Below are 26,177 nucleotides of genomic sequence, written 5' to 3' on the forward strand. Positions count from 1 at the left end.
AATGATTATGTCAGTTTTGTCCAGCTTTATGTTTGTTTTTTAGAAATAGGATTTACCAATACACTCCTTCCAACATAGCCAGAAGTAGATTTTAATTGACAAATATTAGTTTTTCAATCATATAACCCTCGTACTGTCAGGCACAGTAAATATGGTATTATTTTCATACATCATTGGACTAATTAGATGAACACCTAACTCTGCGTGTATGTGTGTGTGTGTGTGTTTTGAAAGGATTAGATGGAGAGCCATTCCTGTACTTAGGGATACTTGCCAAAAGGAAGTGTCTAACAAAGAAAATAATTGGATAGTGTATTTTAGGGAATCACTAGAAAATCATTTATATGGGAAAAATATTGTCTGGGTTCTGACACTGGCTAGCTCTGTGACTTTGGGAAAAGCACAGCACTTCTCTTTGGGCTTTAGAAAGTCAGGCCAGATTATTTAAAAGCATCCTTTCCAATTCCAACATAAATTATGGTTCAAACGTTCATGATATCCTGATTGTATGTTCTGAGTCAGACATCAGCCTGCTGTAATGTTGCCTCTTAATCTGCCCTTTATTTTATAATACTGGTCGTTAATTGAGTGCTTAGTATGTGCTAGGCCCAATGTTGTGATCTTCATACACATTATGTCACTCAATCCTCACAACAGCCTTATTATGTGATTCATACTGTTATTGAATGCCTAACATTGAACGAGCATGGTCCAGGTTCTAGGGATATAGCAGTGAAAACCAGGTAGAAATCCATGCCCTCATAGGGCTTATATTCTAGTAGCAAGAGACAGACAATATTCTATAAATTAAATCAGGAAAAGGGATGAGTTTTGGGGTGAAGGATTCACTTAGAAGAATTTAAGCTCTGAGATATATCAGTATTACCTTCTTCCATTTGCATTTTTAAAATCTGAGACACAATGAGATGAAGTAATTTGTCTATACCATAAAGTTGGAACTTGAAGCCAAACCTTTGTAGAAGCCAGAAAATGGACTCTAAAGCAGTCCTGGCTAGGGAAATATTTTATTCACCTATATATTCATTTACTAAATTCTTACAAAGCCATTCTTCAATCCTATAAATATCTGATGAGTACCTTCTGCCTGACAGGCTCTATACTGGGTGTTGCAGACAGAAAGATGAATACCAAACACACCTTGTCCCTGAGAAATATTCAATGTAGTGGGCAACACAGATGCAAAAACTAATAATGGCAGTGATGGTAAGAGACTTGATATAATAGAAGTAGTGGGCAGAGAAGGGGCACAAGGGAAGAAACAAATCCTTAAGTCGAAGACATCTTGAACTGAGAATCAAAATATGGATACAGAGGCTGAGACACATGATGAGTCCCGACAGTTTTGTGTGGTTCCAGATGACAAGAGCACAGGATCAGCCTAAGAAGAACAGAAGGAGTAGTGATGGAGAAAGAAGGAGAGGTAGGTGGAGGCTGACCCAGGAGTGCCTTGAATGCCAACCTAAAGAATTTGGACTTTATCCTGAGGGCAGTGAGGAACCAAGCAGGAAGGATCATGATCATTGTGTCACTTAACTCTTCCATCTCCAGGCTGCACCTGCTGGTGACAGCAGATCTAGAAGTCAGGTTAACTCCTGCCTGTCTTTCCAGTTGGCTTTTTTTTCCCCTATAGACAGAGATAATTGTTAGCCAGAAGTACCTAAAGGAAGATTACCACCACAACACCATATATAAAAATGAGAATGCCATAGAAATGCCTAGAAAAGCTGGTCTCTCTGATCTTAACAACTCACACAGTCTCTAGAGTTGGCAAAGACGATAGGGGTCACATTCAAATTTAGCAAATATATTAGGATCCTATCTCCTATGGGCAAGGACCTAAATTGTATAGACCAATATTTTCTCTTAACATTCCAGAAATACAACTTTTCAGCCTCTGCTCACACATTTCTTGAGGCAGCCTGAGCCCCATATCCAAGAGAAAAAAGTTCCACCATTCCCAGAAAGAGCCACCTCCCTGTAACCTCTTTCCTTGACTCTAGCTCCACCCTCTGGGTCTACTTCGCATGTACTTGCTTCTATAGTCCTGGGACATGTCTGTGAAGACAGCAAGCCAGTGACCACACCCCCCTCATGAGTCCTCTCCAGGCTAGTCCCTTCCTTCCTCCTCTGCCCCCATAATTCTACATTTCTGCAAATTCTGTGGTTTCTAAACTTTGTGCCTTCTTTGTTGTTCTCTGGACATAATCTAGGTTGTTAACTTCCTTTATAAAATATCAGAACTGAATGTAAAATTTTATAGGCAATATAACCTCCTACAGCAGAATAGGATTATTGTCTCTCTTGCTCTGAATGCTAAATCTCTAGAAATGTAACAAGAGTTTATATTAGCTTCTGTTAGCAGTGAAGTCTTCCTGTAGTTGATTTTTGTTGTTCATTAAATAAGGCTATTTTAATTCCTCTGATTTTTTTAAATGGACCTTTTATTTTTAAATAATTTTAGATTTAGAAAAAAACAAGTTGACCACCTGCGGGTGCCATCATGGCAGACACAGCCAGTCAGGTGCTCCTGGGCTCCGGTCTCACCGTTGTGTCCCAGCTACTCATATACATGAAAGTGCTCATCCAGGTGGAATATAAGCCTCTTCCTCCAACAATAGGACAAAATATTTTGGGGCAACAATTACGTCAGCTTCCTGGTCTGTTTTGTTATGCTTAGCAGTTTGTGAGCATTGATGGGAAGCATGGGTTGTTCATAGTCTTAACTCCAAGACTGTGTTCAGGAGTCCTTGGAACTGGTCCATGGTAACGCTTTACAGCTTTACCAGTAGTGTGAAAAGGTTGAGGAAATAGGACCTGGAAATGTACAGAAAGAAGTCACATCTTCCTTCAACCAAGTTATCAAAGAGAAAAATCGAGAGACAATGGCTTGTTCTGCTGCTACCCTCATCACACATCCTTTCCACGTGATCACTCTGAGATCTGTGGTACAATTCACTGGCAGAGAATCCAAGTACTGTGGACTTTGTGACTCCATAGTAACCATGTATCAGGAAGAGGGCATCCTAGGATTTTTGTGGGTCTCATTCCTCACCTCCTAGGGGACATCATTTCTTTGTGGCTCTGAAACTCACCAGCCTACCTTGACAATCCCTATGCACTGGACAGTGGGGTTTTCACCATGTATGAAATGAGAGTTATTCCCAAGCTGTCATAGGATTTTTTGCCAATATGTTGACCTACACCTTTGTGCTTATCTCTAATCTTATGGCTGTTAACAACTGTGGGCTTGCTGGTGGATCCCCTCCTTACTCCCCAATATATACTTCTTGGATAGATTGCTGGTGTATGCTACAAAAAGAGAGAAATATGAGCTGAGGAAATAGTTTGTTTTTCCAAAAGTTCCCCTTTGGGAAGACTTATTGTTGTGACCTGAGAATGTTAAGTTGAAGATGTGGGGCAGGGACAGTGACATTACTATTGTCCCAGATGCACAGAATTGTGGGAGAGAATGTTGCTTTCTATATAGTGTGGCATACTTTTTAAATAATCATTTAATCTTGAGAAAATGGAAAAAAATTGAAAGGATAACTTCACCCAGTTTCCTCTAATGTTAGAATCATACACAACCATGGAGCATTTGTCAAAACAAATAAATTAACATTGATACATTGTTATTCACTAAACTACAAAATTATATTCAGATTTCATCAGTTTTTCCACCGATGTTCTTTTTCTGTCCCAGGATCCAATCCAGGATACCACATTAGCCTATAAATTTTACAAGTATAATTGTGACCCCTTACAGTTGTCCTACTATTGGTTTTAATCCTTTGTTCTAACTTGCTGTGATCATGTTGATTCTTGGATTCTCTTATCTGTACTATCAGTGTCTTCACTAAGATTTTTAAAAAATATATACTTTTTAAGCATTAATCTAAATATATAAGTGTTTAGCAGGATTGAGACCTGAGACCAAGGACAGAGATCCATGCATATTACCAGAGACTTCTCTGGAATGCCTAGATTGGCATTTTTTAAAATCAATTCTATATCAGTCCCTGAGTTTGATTATGCTACTAACTGCAATAGCATAAGTCATCTAAGTGAACAAGGTTTTACCTGCCTCCAAGTCAACTCAGTTAAATTCAATTTAGTTTAGGAGCAAAGTGGGCAAGTGTAAGGAGATTGGAAGAATTTAAGATTTGGAGCCTGGCAGCTTCTACAACAGTCCTTATGTGGATTTGTGAAGAAAAGCCAAGATCTCAGAAAGTAGCTAGACGGAACTGATGGCCCTGTAGACAGGCAAATTAGAGGACAGAAGACAGTAACACAGAAAAGAAACTAGAGAGGGCCAGCACCATTCTTATCAGCAGGGTAACTTCAAAATAAAGTAGCTCCTTTCCATTCTTTCTATTCCTTCCCCATTGTTCTTTCTTCCTCTTTGAAGTAAAACATCATGGAATTGCAGCTGGCAACATGACCAAACAAATGTATGAAAAATAATTACATCTTTTTGGCTGGGTTTTATATTGAGTAATTGTTTGAAGTTAGTAATCTCAATTATCATTCCCTAATCCACCTCTCAGGAGAGTTCTGTGGACCCCCATCTGCACCAAACCTTGTCCTGATCAGACAATCTAAATTAAACAAGCTTAGTAGTTTTGGCTCCCTTCCAGCAGGCCACTTCACAAGTCACTACTCTCTTGGCATTGTTTTTGCTATTCCCTCCAAAAAGAGTCTCAATTAATTGGAGGCAGATCTATCCTCCCAGCATCTGGTGAGGGACTTCCAACTTACCCAACTGCTACAGGTAGCTCATCCATTCCAAACCTCAGCCCTGGGTGAGCAAGGGCCTGGAGAGGAGATGCTGGAATTGTGACCCTGGGTTCTCCACTGCTAGAACAAGGAGGCACATGTCTAATTTACTCATGCTGCAGAGACTGACCCAGATTACCATACACCTGCTCCAGACCTGGGTTTTCTAGTCCAGTGAATGTGTCACCATCACTCCAGTTGCCCATGCCAGAAACCTGTCCTATTTAACTTCTTTTTTTTTTTTAAAGATTTTTTTTATTTATTTATTTGAGAGAGAGAATGAGAGACAGAGAGCATGAGAGGGAGGAGGGTCAGAGGGAGAAGCAGACTCCCTGCCGAGCAGGGAGCCCGATGCGGGACTCGATCCCGGGACTCCAGGATCATGACCTGAGCCGAAGGCAGTCGCTTAACCAACTGAGCCACCCAGGCGCCCCTATTTAACTTCTTTTTATTCACTCCTTGCATACTATCTGTTACCAAGTATGATTGAGGCTATAACTCAATATCCTTAGACTCTATCCCTTCCTTATCTCTGCTGCCAGTGCCCTAGTTCAAACTATCGGCATCTCTCAGGGAATTACAACAGCTTCTTTAGCCACAGGTACAAGATGTGAGGTGAAAAGGCCTCTAGGCTCTCTCTCTCTTCTGCTCACCTAACTACATCAGCATTATAGTGGCTGCCATAAAGTCCCATCCTTTCTTCTAACCTTGTGGTCCCTTCACTGCCTCATTGATCCTCTGGTACCTGCCTTACCAAGAGACAGTAGACTTTTCACTGAACACTACTCAGCTAGCTTGGCAGATGGCATCCTTGGTGCTAACAGATCGCTATTTTTAGGCCATTTTTTCCTCTTCCTTTTATAAAAAGACATGTTTTGAGCCTTATGCCATCAATCTATATAACCCTCTGCCATTCCTTATTGCTGTCATCTGCTGACTTCTTGGACAGTTCCCTCAATCATGGAGAGCTTTGGTCCATAATTGTCTTTTCTGCTACTCTGCTGCCACCATATTGAATAATTTGAGTATCCATGAAAATGACTCACTGAACACCCTGTCCTCTCAGTGGTTTAAGACAAAATAACAAATTCTTAACTTGGTCTACAAGATCCTGCATAATCTGGCCTCTGCCTGCTTTTTCAGCCTGTCTCATATCCCTGTCATTTTGCTCTCTCTGCTCTACCCACACTGGCCTCCCTACAGTTCTTTCTTTCAGCCATGGATTTTCTCTCCAACTTGTATACAGACTGGCCTGTGTACCTGGAATGTTCCTTCTTGATGGCCCTTTGCATAGCTACTCTCTATTCTGCTTTCAGGATCCAATTTGAACATCACTTCCTCCTGGAATTCCCTGATATACTATTCCCCAGACTAGTTTGAGAGCCTGTGTTACATGAGTCTATAATATACTGTTTCCCCTTTAAAACTCTTGTCACTCTTTTGATTACTCATTCTCTATCTATTTTCCTCCATTCATAGGTTTAGGGAATATTTTTGTATTTAGGGTGTGTATAAGAGTGGGGGCAGGTGGAGAAGGCATGCTGTTACAGCCAAAATTCCTTCTGGTACCTCTTGGTATGGTCATACTTTGTCACTTTCTCTGAAGCCATATTTCCATTTTGTGGAAGGTATATCAGATATATAGCAATCAGAAGGTAGATAACATTAGGACACAAGGTCATTTCTTTTATGTGAGTCAGAGAATGTCAAAGCCAACAAGAACCTTAAGTTCTTCAAGTTCTGGGATTTAAAACTATGTTATCTATATCCCTGAGGAGGGATTTAGGCTATGAACATGCCTAAAGGCATGCCATTGAGGAGGGAGGAAAAAGAGGGACTTCTGTGAAGTCAGGGCTTTGGCCTCTCTTATACTCCCTGCCGTGCACACCATGCATGCCAGGCCCTATTCACTGGCCTTCCTCATAGACTTAGTTTAAAGAAAGGACTCAGCTGTTAACAGTGTTTGCAAACTTCTCTCTCTTCCTGCAGCTGGAAACTTTGGGGCCCAGAGAGGGGAGGGAACTTTCCTGAGTCATCCAGTGAGTTAGTGGGACAGTGCTAGCTGGAAGCCCAGCTGCTAACACCTCAATTGTCCATTGTAGCCCACTGCCTCTCACTCCCAAATCTGTCTGCAAAGTTTTCTTATTTGTCTATTCTTTCTGCAAACATTAACTAAATACCTACAAGGCAGTGAGAATAAAATTAGATGCCTAAGTCAGTAGTGTGAGCTGTATGGTTTAGAATCCTGACTCTGCCACTCATTAACTATGTAACCTTAGGCCAATTATTTAACCTCTCTTCCCTCACAGATTAGTGCCCGCCCCCCCCCCAACACACACCGCTTCAAAAAATATCCATAGAAACTCCCTATCCAGTTATAATTTAAGTAGGAAGATGATCAGGGCTAGAGCCATATTGTGGTTTTAATTTTGGTTCTGCCACTTATATCTTTGACATGTCAAATAACCTCTTTAAGCCTCATCTGCTAACTAGGCACTGTGATTTAGCTTTAGGTTATTGTCATGACAAGACACTTCTAGTAGATATTAGATAACAGATGTGAAAGTGCCTCCTGAATTGTTTGTAAATATTTGGATATAATGCATTTGCAATACTGATTTCCCTTAGCAGACTCTAAGCTCCCTGAAGGTATACAATTTGTCATATAAAAATGAGAACAGCTAACATTTAGAGTATTTACTCCATCAAGTACTATCCTAGCTGCTTTATTATCATTTAATCAGCTTCAGCAACTTTATGAAGCAGGTACTACTATTATCCCAATTTTGCACATGAGGAAACAGACATAGAAAGGTTAAGTAACTTTTTCAAGAGTATACTACTCATAAGTGGTAATACCTGTTTAGAAGAAATCAAGATATAGGTTATTGGTGGAGGGTGGGAAAGGAACTATAGGAACATAGACAAGATCTTAAGAACTGTATAGGTGAGGTAATATTTGAGCTCCTTTCACCCATTAAGTCCTCCAAGATAGAGCTCAAATATTACCTCTCTTATACAAAAAGGAAAAGGGGTGAGGGGAGGAATAAAACCCATCTGTCAACTCATTCTGATGTTATCTCTTGGCCATTCCCAAAGGGCAGAAATATCACAAAGATAGTGGTTGGAAACTGAGAAAGACAGGCATGGGGGCTGACTTCTTACAGGCTCTTAGGGAAAAGAAAATAGAATTAGCTGCAAATCATTATTATCCATTTTCTAACAAAAATGTCCTGCTACAGGGAGACTTGATAAATGAACCGGACATTTTCCTAGAATCCTATTAGTAGCATTCTGCTTGTCTCTGTAGGATTGTTAACAGACATGGGGAAAGGAGGGATGAAAAATATCAAGTGCTACCTGCCAGGACCTCCTTGTGGTTCATCATTCTCCCAGTGAGGCTGCTGCTGCCATTTCTTTTCTTCTAACACTACACTGCTGATCTCTGGTTCCTCCTTTTCCTGCTTCCTTATTCTCTTTTTTGTTGGAAAAAAAAATTCTTTAAATGTGGATTTATCTGTAAGAAGTAACACTATAAATTTCTTTAGGAAATTTATAGGAGTGTATCTTTGTGATCTTGGGTTAGTCAATGACTTCTTAGATATGACACCAAAAGCACAAACAGCAAAATGCAAATTGGACTTTGTCAAAATTAAAAACTTTTATACTGCAAATGATACCATCAAGAAAGTGAGAAGACAAGTTACAGAATGCAAGAAAATACTTTCAAATCATGTATCTGAAAAGAAACTTTATCAAGAACATATAAAGAGCTCCTACAATTCAATAAAAAGACAAAAAAAATTTAAAAATCCATAGTTTAAGAATGGGCACTGGATCTAAATAGACATTTCTCCAAAGAAGTTAAAAAATGACCAATAAGCACATAAAAGGATACTCAACATAAAAAAAAAAAAAAATACTTAACATCATTAGCCATCAGGGAAATGCAAATTAAAACCACAGTGAAGTATCACATCTCAACCTCTGGATAATAAAAGAAGGACAGGGGCACCTGGGTGGCTCAGTCGGTTGAATGTCTGCCTTACGGTCAGGTCATGATCCCAGGGTCCTGGGATCAAGTCCCGCATAGGGCTCCCTGCTCAGTGGGAAGTCTGCTTCTCCCTTTACCCCTTACCCCTCCCTCCTACTCATGCACTCATGCATGCTCTCCCTCTCTCAAAAATAAAATAAATAAAATCTTTCAAAAAATAAAAGAAGGACAGTAACAAGTGTTGGGGAAAATATGGAGAAACTGAGACCCTCATATATTGCTGGTGGGAATAGAAAATGGTGCATCTGCTTTGGAAAACATTTGTTAGTTCCTCAAAATGTTAAGCATAGAATTACCCTATGGCCCAGCAATTCAACTCCTAGGTATACATTTAAGAGAATTAAAAATGTATGTTCACACAAATTCCATAAAAAGGAATAAAGTACCGATGCCTGCTACGACATGGATTGTATTCCTCTTTGTGGCTTACAGTTGCTGGGTTCACAGTAAGTTCTCAAGAAATTTTTGTTGAATACAGATATTGGTTCATATCTCTCTTAAAAGGAGAAACTGTGGGAAGTGTTCAAATTCCCTGTTTGCCTTCCCAAAGAGATATCATTTCAGAAAAAGGAACATAAAAATCCTACCTTGTTTTCTCTATTGTGCCTTCTATTGGATTAATTTATTAAATGTTGTATTCCTTTTTTCCTAAATTATTTAACTTCATCTTCCAGTATCATTTGATTTCTCTGGCTTATTTACCATAGTTTGGCATTAAAAGACAATTATTTGCTGAGAAAAGAATAGAGGTATTCTCTTCTCCAAATTGTATTTTATAGGAAAGGCATTTTCATTTTCCAGTATATTTCCTACATTAAAGTGGCTAATAATAAGATATTAATATGCACTGCAGCTACTTGAATCAGCCTCCTCTTTTTCATTCAATAATATTCATACATATTTAAGAGTTTCTTAACTTTGTCTAACTAGGTCAGCAGAGTTTATCCAATCTTGATATTATTTGTCCAAGCTGCCATTTTATAGGAGTTGGGAGGGAAGACAGATGGCTGGGAGTTTCCATCTCTTTCTCCCATTAATGATGCCTGTGAGTGGCTGAAGTTGTGAAAGTTTAGACCTACAAAGGCCCTGAAAGATTTGTCTTCTAACACCTTCCTTGCCCAGCTAAGGAAGTGAAGAAATCTATAGTATCTAGGTGTATGACCTTGGTTTCCTGATTAGGAATCTCATGTTGTTTGCCTTTCGTCAAAGAGGACCACTTTTAGTCATGTTATTTACCATTTTCTCCCCATACACCACGTGTCAGGCTGTTTTTATGTCATGTAATCATTTCATCTTCAGGACTGACAACAGGTTGCCGTTATTATTATCTTACCTAGGTGAAGAAACTAGGGCTCATCTCACATAGCTAGTAAGTGGTAGAACCAGGATTTGTACCCAGGTCTGTCTGACTTCAAAATGTATGCTCTTATTCTGCATGGGTCCTTTCACTGACTACTCTTTGTTATTGTGAGCACCTAATAAGATCATGGAAGTGCTCACAAACAATGAACCATGGAACACTACATCAAAAACTAATGATGTAATGTATGGTGATTAACATAACAATAAAAAAATTTTTAAAAAAAGATCATGGAAGTGCTCACATGGCAGTGAAGAGGGCTTTATCTTCTTGAGTCTCCAGGGTTCTTTCTCAGGACAAAGTTGCCTCTAAGGCCTCTATTTTGCCTCCTTCCTGGCTTGCCTCCTGGCCTCGCCTGCCTCCATCTTCTCTGTGACTGTGTTCCTACCCTTGTTCTTCTGGGCTTCCTTCCTTTAGCCTACTTGGGGAGGCTGATTCAGTCCTTCCAGCTTCTCCACATCTTTGCCCCACAAAACAAGGCCATATGTCCTTTTCTATTTCAAGGTTCTCTGTTACACCTGCAGGCACAGAGTTGGGGAAGAAGGTAGCAGATTAACCTAAAGCAAAGATGAGACAACTCTCCAGATTTCCTTGGTGTTAGTTCTTGCTCTGGGTTCCTGTTCCTCCACAATTATCTCTGAGTGGGTGAAGCTCATTTCGCTGCCCTTCCTTCAGGCCCACCCTTCCTTAGGTCTAGGAAGACCTCCTTCTCCAGGATCCTTCCTCTGTGCAGTCTGACGGCCTAAATGTGTTCAGGAAGAATGATAGGTATGTTTCCATCTCTGAGGTTTTCCTCAATACTGGAGCCTCCCATATAATGGGGCTTCTGCCTTGTCTAGCTCTGCTCTACCCAAGAGTGATCCTTTCTGGTTATTTCCTCTCAGAACTCTTGAAGTCCAGCTTGCACAGATGACCTGTTGAGGGTGCCACAGAGATGACCCCTGTCCTAGGACAGGGAGTGCAGCTAAGGTTCCATGGAGTCAAGTATAGGCCTGAGGGTTGGTAATTTTGTGTAAATGTATCTACGTTTTCTTTGAAGCCTCGAAAGTGCTGTGCCTATGGAGGGCATTTTTATTAATGCCATTGTTGATGATGATAGTAATAACAATAGCCACAGGAGTAACAATAAGCATGCTACTCTCTCACATGGAAAGAAAATGTAAAAGTTTTGGAGTCAGACAGATCAGTGTTTGAATTTCAGCTTCACCACTAATTCATTACCAAATTTAGCAAATTATTTCACATTCTTCTGCCTATTTCTTTATCTGCACATTTGGAATAATAACCCTTAATTGTCAAGGTATTTATCAGGAGTAATATAAACCAAAGCTAACACTTATTGAGCACTTATATGTGCCACACACAGTGCAACCTAAGCTCTTGGTGTGTAAATAGCTTGTTAACTCTCACAACACCTTTTGAGACCTGTAACTCTCACCATTTTACAGATTAGGAAACTGAAGCACAGAGAGTTTAATTAACTAGTTTAAAATCACACAGCTAGTAAGTGGTAGAGTTGGGACTTGGCATCTAAACCTAAGCAATTTGTCTCAAAAGTCTGTTATTTAAAAAGATGAGGTTTATAAAGCAGTTTCCATATTGCCTGGCACAGATTCGTTTCTCAATTGGTAACTATAATTTAACAGCATATTGCATTTCTAAAGAGGTACACAAATGCAAAGTGGTTTTTTTTTAATATTTTATTTATTTATTTATTTGACAGAGAGAGAGAGAGAGCACAAGCGGGGGCGGGGTGGGGAGAGGGAGAAGCAGGCTCCCCGCTGAGCAGGGAGCCCGATGTGGGACTCGATCCTAGGACCCTGGGATCATGACCTGAGCTGAAGGCAGATGCTTAACCATCTGAGCCACCCAGGTGCCCCCAAAGTGTTTGTTTTTATATCTTTAAGACTTTGTCTCTTTCTCATCACTTAGTAAAGAATGCCTAAAAAGCTATGTCTACAGGAAAAGGGAGTGAGTTTTGGTTATTTACCTGGTTACTTTGATCAAGGTAGACAACCACATTTGACAATCTTGGCTCCAGTTGGTTTATTTTAGGAGACCTAAATTATTCACTTGGAATGTCTACACTGATTACATTGACCAGAGAAAAAAATGTCAGCACAGCTTCCCACTTGTGCTGACTGTCGGTCAGGCTGGTCTCAGAGAAGTAGCTTTCCTTGGGGTGGGGCCTCCTCACACAAATGTCAATGTGGCAGGGGAGTAGAGGTAAGAAGGGGGACATGTTATTGTCCTCAATGTACATGCTATTCTTTTTTTTTTAATTTAATTTTGTTTTATTATGTTATGTTAATCACCATACATTACATCATTAGTTTTTGATGTAGTGTTCCATGATTCATTGTTTGCGTATAACACCCAGTGATCCATTCAGTACGTGCCCTCTTTAATACCCATCACTAGGCTAACCCATCCCCTCACCCCCCTCCCCTCTAGAACTCTCAGAACATGGATGCAAAAATTCTCACCAAAATGCTAGCCAATAGGATCCAACAGTACATTAAAAAGATTATTCACCACGACCAAGTGGGATTTATCCCTGGGCTGCAAGGTTGGTTCAACATCCGAAAATCAATCAGTGTGATACAATACATTAATAAAAGAAAGAACAAGAAACATATAATCCTCTCAATAGATGCAGGAAAAGCATTTGACAAAGTACAGCATCCTTTCTTGATCAAAACTCTTCAGCGTATAGGGATAGAAGGTACATACCTCAATATCATAAAAGCCATCTATGAAAAACCCACAGCGAATATCATTCTCAATGGGGAAAAACTGAGAGCTTTCCCCCTAAGGTCAGGAACACGGCAGGGATGACCACTCTTACCACTGCTATTCAACATAGTACTAGAAGTCCTAGCCACAGCAATCAGACAACAAGAAGAAATAAAAGGCATCTGAATTGGCAAAGAAGAAGTCAAACTCTCACTCTTTGCAGATGATATGATACTTTATGTGGAAAACCCAAAAGACTCCACCCCAAAACTGCTAGAACTCATACAGGAATTCAGTAAAGTGACAGGATATAAAATCAATGCACAGAAATCAGTGGCATTCCTATACACCAACAACAAGACAGAAGAAAGAGAAATTAAGGAGTCGATCCCATTTACAATTGCACCCAAAACCATAAGATACCTAGGAATAAATCTAACCAAAGAGGCAAAGGATCTGTACTCAGAAAACTATAAAATCCTCACGAAAGAAATTGAGGAAGACACAAAGAAATGGAAAAACGTTCCATGCTGATGGATTGGAAGAACAAATATTGTGAAGATGTCAATGCTACCTAGAGCAATCTACACATTCAATGCAATCCCTATCAAAATACCATCCACTTTTTTCAAAGAAATGGAACAAAGAATCCTAAAATTTGTATGGAACCAGAAAAGACCCCGAATAGCCAGAGGAATGTTGAAAAAGAAAAGCAAAGCTGGTGGCATCACAATTCTGGACTTCAAGCTGTATTACAAAGCTGTAATCATCAAGACAGTATGGTACTGGCACAAAAAAAGACACATAGATCAATGGAACAGAATAGAGAGCCCAGAAATAGACCCTCAACTCTATGGTCAACTAATCTTCAACGAAGCAGGAAAGAATGTCCAATGGAAAAAAGACAGTCTCTTCAACAAATGGTATTGGGAAAATTGGACAGCCACATGCTGAGAAACAAACATACATGCTATCCTGAAACACCTAACAACCTCTTCAGGACAGAAAATGCCCTCATGTGGCATATAACCAGTCTTTCATCCAAGAGCGGAGCTTTTCCACAACATCCAGTGAGTGGACTCTCCAGACTCTGCAGGCACCTCTTAAAGGCATGGGGAGCTCACTACCTCCCATAGTAGCCTATTCCAACCTGGGACAGTTCATATTTTTTATTCTTCTGTCATGGAGCCAGTGAAGTAGTCATTGGTAGAGTTTTGAAGGTACATGATCAAGAGACCTAGGAGGCACACAGAGAAAGTAGAATGGAAGGAAAAGTCTAGTTTGTTTTCTTTTCTTTCTGGTTGTGGTGGGATTGTCAATGTAGGGGTTTAAGCAAAAAAGTGACAGGTCAAATTTACTTATTAAGTGTACTTGGGCTGCTGTGTGGAGGATGGATTAGAAGGCAGATAGCATTATTAGGAAGTGTTCTAAGAAGTAAGATAGTAGTAAGAAAGATGAAAAAGAACTGATAAATTCAAGAAATATCTAAGAGTTAAAATTCATAGAACCTGTGACTAAATTAAATGTTATAAGTGAGGGAGAGAGAAGAGTCTGGCTTTGAGCTGGTGAATTATAGAGCCACCACACTGGGGAAGAAGGGGGATCCTGAGGAATATGTTAAGTTCAGCCAGGATATTCAGTAGCCAGTTATGTTTGGCAAACTCGCATATATTTCTAAAGTGGTTCAGTCATGTCAGGAAAAACTTCTAAGCAAGTAGCTGGTACTTGAAGTTAGGTGGGTGATGACTTACTGCTTCCCTTCTCCTCACTCCATCACCACTATCTGGGGCCTAGAAGCATGCTCTAGTCTCTAGGAGAAGAGAGGGTGAGCGTCTGAGGTGGGGTTTGCCGGGTTTAGGTTGAGACTGACCTTGTATTCCAAGAAAGGCATGTGGCCAGCTCTGAGTCCGGTGGTGTGTAAGGATCTGAGGCGCACCTCAAGGGTGTGTTCCGGCTTATAGCAACAAGATCCCACATGAGGGAAAGACTAAAGCTGCTTCTGTACTCCCTGCCTTGACAGGATTGACCCAGAAACTGAGCATGGCTAACGTTCGAGGTGGAGACTGCAGTGCCTGCAGAATCAGAGTTGTGGCTGGGTCAGCCAGGGGCTAAGAACTTTTGTCTCTTCCCACTGGCCTACCTGGTAACTCCATCCTAGACTTTCTACTTTCCTGGTGGGCTCCTCAGCTTGTCATGTGGGAAAAGACAAGGCCTATGATACTGGTGGAGGAGAATGAAAGAATGAGTAGAACTAAGCAAGCAGAGCTTCCTGTACATTGTCTTCTTAGAATCCCCAGTTCCTAAATCCTTACTTTTGGGGGGCCCTTAAACACCTGTGGCCTGTGGTGACTAAAAGCATTATTTGCAGTTTCCCCAGGATAATTTCTCAATTTTCTGCTCCACTTCCTCTCTAGAAGTTGTTGTGTATCTATCTGGTCCATTCATCTTTTCTTTAAATTCATTCACTCCATATGGTATTAAGCACCAACCATGCCAGAGGTAGCAGTTGTGAGCATGATACACATGGTCTCTTCCCTTCTGGAGTCTGAAGTTTAGTAGTATGGTAGAGGGCCAGAGTGGATGACTAATGCTGGAGGGATCCATTAGGGTTTTTCTGGAGGCGGATAGAGGTAGGGTAGAGATAGATAGGGACTTTGCATCCATTGAAGGCCTAATGTAAGCCAGGGGCTTTAAATGATTTACGACTTAAACTCCCAATTCTCCATGAGGTAATGTTATCCTGTGTTAAAAATAGGAAACTGAGGTTCAGAGAAATATTAATTTCTAATACTACATAGCTACTGACCACTGATATAACTCGGGCTTGTCTAAGGTCAAGTGATGCTCCCACTGTGTCATACCACTCTTCTGAAAGTCATCCAAGAAACTCAAAGTTATAAGCGCTGGGAGGGATGCTTGAATTCCCCCAACACTAAATGTCAAATGTGGTATATGCATGTGTGCATTTTTCTGGAAGAGGATTTGTAATTTCCACCAGATTTCCAAAGGTGGCTATGACCTGGTATAGATTAAGAACCACTATCTTATACCCCATTCTAGACTTCTTCCTCTTATGTCTACCTGCAGGTGACTGTCATTAAACAGCCAGTGTAGTATATTGGAAAGACCTTGGAACTGTCACACAGGAGTTCTTGACACCAGCCCCAGCCATGCCACTAACTCACAGTGTGGCCTTCTGCAAGTGTCTTCTTCACACTGAGCCTCACCTGCCGGGACTCTGTGAGCCGTGTGTGGGCTTGAGGACAGTGTTTCCCAGCTGGACTGCAAAGCACATTGCAGGCGTCAGGCACTTGGCAGACTCCAAGTGGCAGTGTGCAGAGTGATAGGCGTTGAGACTGGTAGTGGCAGCTGGGGAGGCAGATTCCTGCTGTCAGGGCTTACTGAGGGGCCTGCTTGCCCAATCCCTATAGATCATGAATAATTCTATCAGATCCTGAATCCTTGGGTGGGCAGCCTTCAAGGGCACCTCCTCCAACCTTCCAGCCAATAGGAGTCAGAAGATAGGCCCCTCGGTGCTGAGTCCATCACCTGTATCTTTAATGTGAATATGGCCCCAGCTGGAATGTGCTTTCTCCCTTTTTTTTTCTCCATTTTGTCAAAATGCCTAGCTCTCAAGTGACTGAATCAGTACTAAATATTTAATGCATTAAGTCAGCCTTCCCACGGCCTTTGATCTGAAACTTCTTAAAAACATCTTAAAAGCCCTTCAGAAACTGGTTAGTATTTCATTACAGTCACTTAAAATAGATTTATTTTATCAAAACATCCTGTCAGAAACCCTGAAGGCAGGATGACTAACCCCCAGTGATTCTGACAGGATTGCCTCCCCACATTAGGTGCCCAGAGTCTCTGGACAGCCCCACCCGCATGCTGAGGGGTGCAGCTGTCACCGGCATCCCTTGATGGCTCCAGAGCTTCAAGCAGAGGAGGTGGCCAGGCTTGTCAGAAGCCTGGGGAGGCTACATCAACAACACCCCCATGAAGGGAATGAACATTTATTGAGAGTCTGCCACAAGCCAGGCCCTTACCTGGGGTTCTCGCTTGTTGAATCTATGGAATCTTTGCAACAGTTCTGTGAGGTCTTTCTGTTCTACCAATTAGGAAACTGAGGTTCAGAGGTATATGTGACTTGCTCAAGGTCATAGAGTAGAATTAAGATAGCAATCCAGGTCTAGCTCAAAAGCCTATGCTTTGTTTTGTTTTGTTTTTCCACTGAGATTGGACCTTTCACTGGTAACTCTCAGTTGTTTCTTTCTTTATAAAGAAAAAATAAAGGAAAATAGCATCTTATAAAATTATACAACTACTACATGCTAACATGGAAAAGGATAAGGAAGAAATTAAAAATCACCTGAAATCCTACCATCTAGATAACTATTCGTAGTCATCTCTTGAATGTTGATTGTATTAATTAATTGGTATTTTGCCACATTCTGATAGTTTCTTTATTAGCCACTCAATTCAGCTTTCTTAATCCCCTGCCATTTCCTTAGCTTTAGATAGGGGAGAAGTTGGGGGCTGGGTTATGTGTGCCACAATCCTTTTTTCACTGCGAACCTCAGGGGATGAAATCAATTCCCAGAAAACTCCAACACAGTGAAGGGCTAAAGTAGGCCCCAGAGTGGGGCAGGAGGTTCTGTCCTTCCCTAGCCACTGGCTAATTGGATGATCTAAGGAAAGCACTTTGGTGAAAGAAATAGTTCCTGCCCTCCTAGACTCACAGCTAGTGTTAAGATCAGTGAAATAATGAGGTAGAAATTTTTTATAAACTAGAGAGTATTGTGCTGTTGAAGGGAAATAGTAGAAACAGAAACACTATGAGAAGTAGGGTGTCTCCACACCACTGAGTAGAGTGACCTTGCCCATCTCAAGTTCACTCTACTCAGTGGTGTGGAGACACCCTACCAGTGAAAGGACTCACTCAGTCAGGACTACCACTCAGGACTCAGTCAGGACTACCACTGGAGTTACCAGTGAAAGGTCCAATCTCAGTGGAAAAACAAAACAAAACAAATTAGTAATGTAATTACTAATACTATTCATTTTCATTCTCAAAAGTGCTCTGACTTGGGTGATAAGTTTGGGGGCTACCTGAAGTATTATTGGTTATGTATGATTAGGCAGCTCTAAGGAAGGACGACAAAGCAATCAGGAAGGCTCCCTGTAGGATGGGGCTGCATGTAGGCTGGCAGGGCAGCTAGAGCTTCAGAAGGCATGGAAGAAGGGGCATTTTGTTAGTGACTAACATGCAGGAATAGAAAATATCAGGAGGCTGGCCCTTCCTGGGGAGGGCACATGAAATAGGTTGCTGGTAGAAAAGGCATACAGTGGTCACTCTGTGAGAACCTGGCCCACCTTCCATACTCCCATGCAGGACAGGTTTGGAGATAACATTTGGAGGCATTTAGCACTGAGGAAATGTGAAGCTCTGTTCCAAGCTCACAAACATCCCTCCTGGATTATTTTAACAACATTGTAACTTTTCTCTCTACTTCTGCCCTCACCTCTCTCCAGTCTATTTTCCATAAGCCTTAGAGGGATCTTCTAGACCCAAATCTGATCTTCAGTTTTCCATTCAATTCTCAATTCTCCATTTATCTTGGTGGATAAAAACTAAACGCCTTTACAGATTATGCAAAGTCCTTCATGATTGTGCTCCTACCAGTGCACTCAGCTTCAGTTTTCTTAATCCTTGACGTCTGACTTTATGATCCAGATATAATAATGTTACCTTTATTGGACATTTATAATGTCCCAGGCACACTTCCAATTATTTTATACATACTAATTCTTTTATTGCTAACATTCTATGAGGTAGGTACTATTAGTAGGCCCAACATTTTACAAAAAGGGAAACTGAGGCATGACAGGATTAAGCTATTAAAGTGGTAAAGCTAGAATTGGCAGCCAAAGAAGTTTTGCTTCCAAAGCCTGTACTGTTAACCATAATATTATACAGACTACTTCTTGGTCCAAAACATTTATCTTGTACTTTGTGCTATTTCTTCTGCCTGCAATGCCATTTCCACCAATATGCTCAGAAAACCACTAATCTAGGGTTCAGGAAGCCATTTCAGTCAGTCTCCCAGAAAAAATAGTTGGCATTATTCCCTCCCCCTCCATTTTAAAAATATTTATTTAGGTCAATTCAGCCCTGGCTGGGCACATGAGGATAGGGAGGAAGGATGGGATAGCACAGAGTAAGGAAGACCACTTCCTCCAGCATCTTTTATTACATTTGAGACAAGACTTTTAACATTTAATATTGTCTAAATCTGTGGGCCCAACAATAAGGACAATATAGAGAAGACAAGATGAGAGTTGAGAAGGTAATCAGAGATGGCTTGCTGGAATGTAGGGTTTAAATTAGATCTCAAACAGTGATAGAATAATCAACTTTTTGAGTTGTAAGGGACCTAGAGGCCAGATTCTTCCAAACTGGGAAACTGAGGTTCAGAAAAATGGCAGGTCTGATTGCCCTAGCTCCCAGCTTAGTGTTCTGCGCTATATCCCAATGTAAGCAATTCAGATATGCCTGGGTAGCTAGAAGGGGCAAGAACTTTCCAGAGGGTGTGGACTTGGAGAGCAGCAAATGGAATACATTCTGTAGGTAGGGATAACCAGAGTATATGGTATGGACAGTGAAGTGAGGAAACTCAGGAAAGCATCTTCTGTGGGAGAGATGGAGCCTATAACCTTTTTAAATTGGAGGGTTGCCTTGGTGTTGTGAAGCTGCCTCCCTTTCAACATTGTAAAATAAAGGGCTCCTCAAAGCGTATCTGTTCTGCCATTATTTTCTGGATCATCAAGACTCTCAGACTCTCAGTGCCCTTTAGAGAAGCTTCTGCCTCTGCTGCAACCAGCTTCTCATTAGAATTCCTGGACATTGCTCAACGTTGCTAAGTGCACTGTAATGAACCCGTGATGAGTAAAGAAGAGACTGAGCTTGCTGCAGTGACATTCTGTGGAGGTTTCCTGGACACCCCCAGGATACCACAAGCAAGTCATATCTTCATAAGCATTTCATATTCAAATATTCATCTTTTTTGTCATATTAATTTTCTCCAACTCAGTTAAAGGGGCTCTTGGATCCCTCACTCCAGAGGGTTGCACTGGAACTAGGGACAAATGCTTGAGCTGAAGGAGCAGAAAGAAGAGTGGAATTTGGGACTCAGGTCAGGAATAGTTCCTGCCTATGGCACCAGCAACCACAATAGTTCTGTGGGATAATTCCTCTGGGAACAGGCCTATTTTCTAGTGCTATGGGTTTGGTTTATCCATTACGATAATAATGGAATGCTCCATATTTCTCTTTCAATTTTACGAGAACTACATACTCTTGTGTTAAATACCTAGCACAGTGCATAGTATATAGGAGACTCTTAGCAGATGCTCATTTTCTGCCTCATATCACAATCTTCTCATACATGTGCCTTTTGGTATATATCTCCTCCTTTCTTGTCTCTCTCTGTGTGTCTCCCCATGTCTTGACCTGGGTTCAAGTCTTGGCTCTGCCCATGCCCGTTCCCATGTCTCCTGATAATCCCATAATAGTTTATTGAGACAGCAAAGTGAAAAGCACTGCTCATCAAACACTTTGCCCCAAACTCTTTCCAGTCTTATCTTCCTCTGTCCCACCAGGCATGCTATCTTCCATCTATCCCAAACTGCTCGTTGCACCTAAAGGACAATGTAAACTCCATTTGTATATTGCAGGCTTTTGCACAAATGGCCTATCTCTCCTTTTCTAAGAATTCCTACTCATGCTTAAAGATCTAGATCAAATATCCCCATCACTTGAAGCCTTTGCTAACTGTTCAGGCAGAGTTAGGCCTTCTTTGTTCCCCTTGGTGTTTTGTGCTTCCCTGTAATCCAGCACTTTATGCCCAATGTTATCTTTGCCACACTTCCCTGCTAGATTGTGAACTAATTGTGGGCAAGGACTGGCTCCAATTCAACACTATACCCCCAGTGCCCAGTCTGGATCTGAGATGGGTGAGATGTTTCCTGTAAGTGTGTGGGATGACACATTAGGGACTATGACTCATTCATGGGGCACCTGCTCTGGGACAGCTTTATGAGAGATACTTTTTATGTTATTTCATTTCATTTAGTCCACTCAGTCTGGTGCTCTCTCCAGCACATCCCTTTCATATGCCCATTATACAGGCACCCTCAGTCAGGGCACCCTCAGTCAGGACTTTATCTCTTAATTGTCTGTTTTCTGACTCCATTTCTTGGAATGTCATATACCCAACACTAGGAGCTTCCTGCCACTTGGATTTGTTCAACTTATATTGAAAGTGAAAAAAAAAAAAATCCCAGACACAGGACAGTAAGAGTTCTGCCAAGAAAGCTATCATTTCATATGAAGGGTCCCACATAAAGGTATGGGTGCTATGCTGAGTGAGGGAGGTAGATTAAATGGAGGCCAGCCCCTGAGACACTGTGGAAATGAGAAGTTAGTCTCTTGAGTTGGTGCCAATGAGCACACAATTTAAATGATGGCAAAAGGGACTCATTAGACTATTCAGACACTTTGGAATTTCATTAAATGCAGTGAAAAGACAAAGTCCCAGGGGGAAGCTAGGGAGATGGATGTCTGCCCACATCTGGCTCCCAAAGCTCTGTAGGTAACCAGGCGATGGATCTTGTTTGGGCTGTATTACTAATGGGACTGATGGGCAGATTTTGAGCAGACAGGACTGAGGTGACTCCCAGTGATTATTTCAACAGATTTTAACAATAGTCCTAGGTACTAAATATGATCCTGGCTCTCAGGAGAAAGAGAAATAGTTAAGGCATCAGTTGTATCTGCCTTTAAAGAAAGCCTCCAGTCTAGTGTGGGAGGCAAGACTCACACATGAGTAACTATGATGACAGATGAGAAGGGCCATGCTGTGAAAGAGTCATTGGTATGGTGCTGTTGGAGTTCAGGGAGAGAGAGAGTCACTTTTACCTGAGGCAAAGAGTGATTTGTTGATAAAACTACATAAAAAAGCTCCTAGTACAGCACTTAATACATAGTAGGTAGTCAATAAATATGCATTCTCCTCTTTTCTTTTTCTAATTCTCCCCATATCAAATCTTCAAATTTATTTTCAATGCTTCATTGATTCATTTATTGTGTTGTTGTTGTTGTTGTTTTTTATTCCCCCTTTTCCATGCTGTAGGACAAAGTACATACTTTTATGATAGGGAAGTAAGCAGGAAGTGACCTTGCTTCAGTCCATGCTGGACCTGGGTCAAGGCTGAACACAGAAGACAGGTCCTAATCCAACCAAGCCTTTGCTCACCTGGTCTGTGCATAAACTCAAAGCATCTTCCATATACCTATGCATGCACGATACAAAAGCCTATTTTTATTTCTAAAATCCTGCCTTCTGGCTAGAGTAAGAGTTAAACTTTATATTTCCGTCAATGTTCAATACCAAATGGCTTATGGGAACCCTGGCAGAGTGGTTTCAAATAAGCATTTTAATGTAGAATAAAGGTCAACGTGCTGGAATTTGAAACATTAATCCCTTTGCTCTTAAGGAAGACTGTACTTTAACAGAATAAATAACAGATTAAATAATAAGAGTTCTTGAAATTCCAATGAGAAAAATTACACATTACATTGTTGAGACTTGAAACCAATGAGACCTTAATATTCTCTCTTTCAGTGTCCTATTTTAGGTTGCCAAGATTTAGAAGGTAAAGAGAAATTGTTCTTTTAATTTTCTATTGTTTTGAAGGTAGAGAGAATGTTTGAGTCTTTGAAGGTTAAGGGATCAATTATATTGGAAAATAAGCCCTTAGTTTTATGGGTAGAACAAGTGCATCACCATAGCCTAGAGAACAGAAACTCCATGTTAATTATTTCAACTTTCAGTGAACACAGCCTCAGAAAGGGACAGAGAAAACCAACTGTCAAAGTAGGCTAACAAATTCTGCCCAATGTAATCACCCCAGGTGACCATTCAAGGCTGAGATCAGATACTACCTCCTCCTAGAATTTTCTTCTTAATTCTCAATCAGTGGTTATGACTTCTGCCTCTGAACTTGCATAGAATGCTGTTTACACATCTACTTTTCCTGATCTTTTCCATGACTGTCACCATGTCTGTCTTTCCCTTGCTGTGTTCTACATAAGTCTTGAGTTCCTTGTTTTGTTTTTAAGATTTTATTAATTTATTTGAGAGAGACAGAGTGCGCAAGCAAAAGAGCAGCAGAGGGAGAGGGAGAAGCAGACTCCCCACTGAGTAGGGAGCCTGATATGGGGCTTGATCCCAGGACCCTGAGATCATGACCTGAGCTGAAGGCAGCCATTTAACCAACTGAGCCACCAAGGCACCCCGAGTTCCTTGTTAATAAAAAGAAATACCATAGATTATGCTTCAGTTGCATTCCAGACATTATACTAAGCACCTTAAACACAATATTTATTGTAATCTTTAACCCTATAGGGTAGAGGTGATTATCCCATTTTATAGATGAAGCAACAGAGAATTAAAGAGGCTAGATTATTTGCCACAGGTTGCAATAGTAGTATACTGTAGAGCCAAATTTCCAACCCAGGACTGTGGAAGCTATATAATGGGGGTTCTTATACATAAAACACCAGAGGTTTGGGTTTATCCTGAGGGAAATGGAGAGTCATTGATGGCATTTAAGCAAGGGAGTGATTTTGTCAAACATAAATTTAAGAACATCTCTCTGGCAAGAGAGACTGGTATGGGAAAATGAATGAGGAGACTGACTGGTTACAGTGATTTTGGCTAGAGATGAGGGAATTATCCCAACAGTGAGAGTTGAGTTGTTTAAAAGAGATATTCAGGAGTTATAATTGACAGGGCTTGGAACCAGTGGGTGTGGAAAGAGGATTGGGGTTGGAGTTAAGGAGAACTGGTTTCTGGCTTGGGAGCCTGGGTAGACTGTGATGCCACCTACTATGATGGGAAGCATAGCTCACCGCAAAGATGGCCACTGAGAGGACTTTTCCACCAAAGAACCAAATCAAATAGAAGGTTAGAATCATCCTGCCCAATCCCTGAGTATTCATAACCTCTTGCAGTTGTATTCAGATGCCCCATTTTATAGGTGAGAACACAAAAGAATAAAATTAGGGGGCTTGCCCTAGTTCTTCCTTAGAATCTGATCTATAATGAGGGCTAAATAACTACTTGTTAAGTGAGAGTTTCAAGTTGGTATTAGCTACTTTGAGCACCATGTTTGATTGTTCACATTGTAACTTCTGACACTTTGGCTCCTCTTTGGACTCTCCGAGGGTGGATGAGAAAGGGGAGGAGAATACAAAAGACTAAGAACTGTAGGCCACTGAAGCTTCCTTGAAGAAAGCAGATTTGCTAGCTCCAGAAAGTGAAGCATAATACTTGAAAGAGAAAGCAAAATCCATCTGAGCTTATCAATCAACTGACTAGTTCTAGATGATGTAGTTGGTATGGGACAGAGCCTCACACTCAACTCTGAGCTTTTGCCTCTCAGTCTTGTGTTCTTTTCACTTCTATGACTGCCTTCTGTTACTCCTAAATTCCCTGCATTTCACACCAGCTGAAAAACTAATTGTGCTTCCAATCTTCAAAAGTGTTTTCTGTTCTTAGTGGTATATACAGTAAAGATTTTGTGCCAGTCCAGAAATAGGCAACATTATACTAGGCACATATAACCAAAATTTTCCATAATCTCCCCAAATATGCATTGGTTATAAACACCTGAAATATTTTAGAACTAAAAGAGTCTTTAAAGCTATCTAATCCAATCCAATTATTTTACAAAGGGAACAGCTAAAGTTTCAAATAGTTTAAATGACTTGCATTATGATAGTATGTTACAAGGGCAGCATCTGAATTCAGGACTTTTTCTAACTCAAAGCAATAGAAAAGTATAGACCAAGATTAACTTCCTCATTTTGCATTTTTGAAAACTGAAAATTCATGTATTTATCAATCCAATAAAAAGCCATTTACTGAGTTTCCACTGTATGCTGGGGACTGGAGGAAATTAGAATAGGAAAATTAGATTCCTGTCTTCCTAGGAATCTCAGTCTAGCAGGCAAGATGGCAAAACATACTTAATCACAATGGAGTGACATGTGTGCCAATAGACTATACAGAAGGGAGATCACCTGGTCAGGGAGGTCTCTTTGGTGAAGTGAGACTTCAACATAGCATCATGGTTAATAACCTGGACTCCAGCCAGACTGCCTGGGTTGAAATCCTGCCACTTACTGTGACCTTGGGCAAGTTACATAACTTTCCTGGGTCTTAGTTTCCTCATCTGTGAAATAGGAATAATAATAGTACCTACCTTCCAGAGCTCTGAGGAGTATGAAATTAGTTAATATTTATAAGGCACTTAGTATTTGGCACATGATAAGTGCTGTGTAAGGGATTTTTAAATAAAATAGAAAAGACGCTGAGATCCAAAGGATGAGAAGAAGTTAACTAAAGAAACAGGAAGGCAGAGAAGTGTTCCTGACAGAGAATAACACTATGTACAAACTGAGGAAAGAGTGTCTGTTTCTAGGAACTGAAAGAAGCCAAGCATGGCTCAGAAAGAATGGGCCCTGCTGATGCTGAAAAGAGGCATGCAGGGTCCAGATCAAGGGGGTTGAGGGTCTTGTAGATCATATTAGACTTTGTCCCAAAACAGTGGGAGTTCAGGGAAAGATTTAAAGCATAGAATCTTGATCACAGTTGGGTTTTTGGTAGTCTTTCAGGCTGCTTTGTGGGATATGGATTCAGTGGGGGTGGGATGGGATGCAGAGACCTAGTGATAAAGAGAAAGTGAGTTAGGGTCAAGGGCAAGATAGGACTTAGGCTTCCTGCCTTTCAAACCGGAGCTTTTTCCACACTGCACAGCATTTTTCTAATGTGCTTTGATGGAGGCACATCATGCCAAATGCATTCTTTTCACTTCTGGACGTTTGCAGTGCTTACCCTTTGAGCTGCATCCCCTTCATTAAGTGAATGTCCTGTTCCCCTGACCAAGAATGTAATTACCGAAGGAGAGATCAGATTAAAATTGAGTTTCTGTAATGGGCCATTTGTTTGGAAGGGAGCCTGAAGGTATTTCTGAGGACTTTAATCAAAGGGGGAAAAAGCCAATAGAACTTCTGTGATGATGATGATGATTATTAGGGCAATTGAACTCCAAGCACAGCCAGCTTCTATATCAGTGAGTCATTGCTTGCTTTTCTGAGGCCCT

At 40.9% G+C, this 26,177-nt stretch overlaps 1 protein-coding gene, 1 long non-coding RNA gene and 1 pseudogene across 7 annotated transcripts in view; 2 read left to right on the forward strand and 1 right to left on the reverse strand.

The window, feature by feature from the left end:
- Positions 1-26,177, forward strand: part of LOC118544703 (BEN domain-containing protein 5) — a 1,415,283-nt gene that overhangs the window by 927,614 nt on the left and 461,492 nt on the right. The window lies entirely within an intron of this gene.
- LOC118544707 (uncharacterized) overlaps positions 1-26,177 on the reverse strand; it is a 140,337-nt gene that overhangs the window by 65,593 nt on the left and 48,567 nt on the right. The gene's annotated exons all lie outside the window — the stretch shown is intronic.
- On the forward strand, positions 2,522-3,525 carry LOC118544705 (mitochondrial carrier homolog 2 pseudogene; annotated as a pseudogene).

Source organism: Halichoerus grypus, chromosome 5, assembly GCF_964656455.1.
Source record: "Halichoerus grypus chromosome 5, mHalGry1.hap1.1, whole genome shotgun sequence".
Lineage (NCBI taxonomy): Eukaryota > Metazoa > Chordata > Mammalia > Carnivora > Phocidae > Halichoerus > Halichoerus grypus.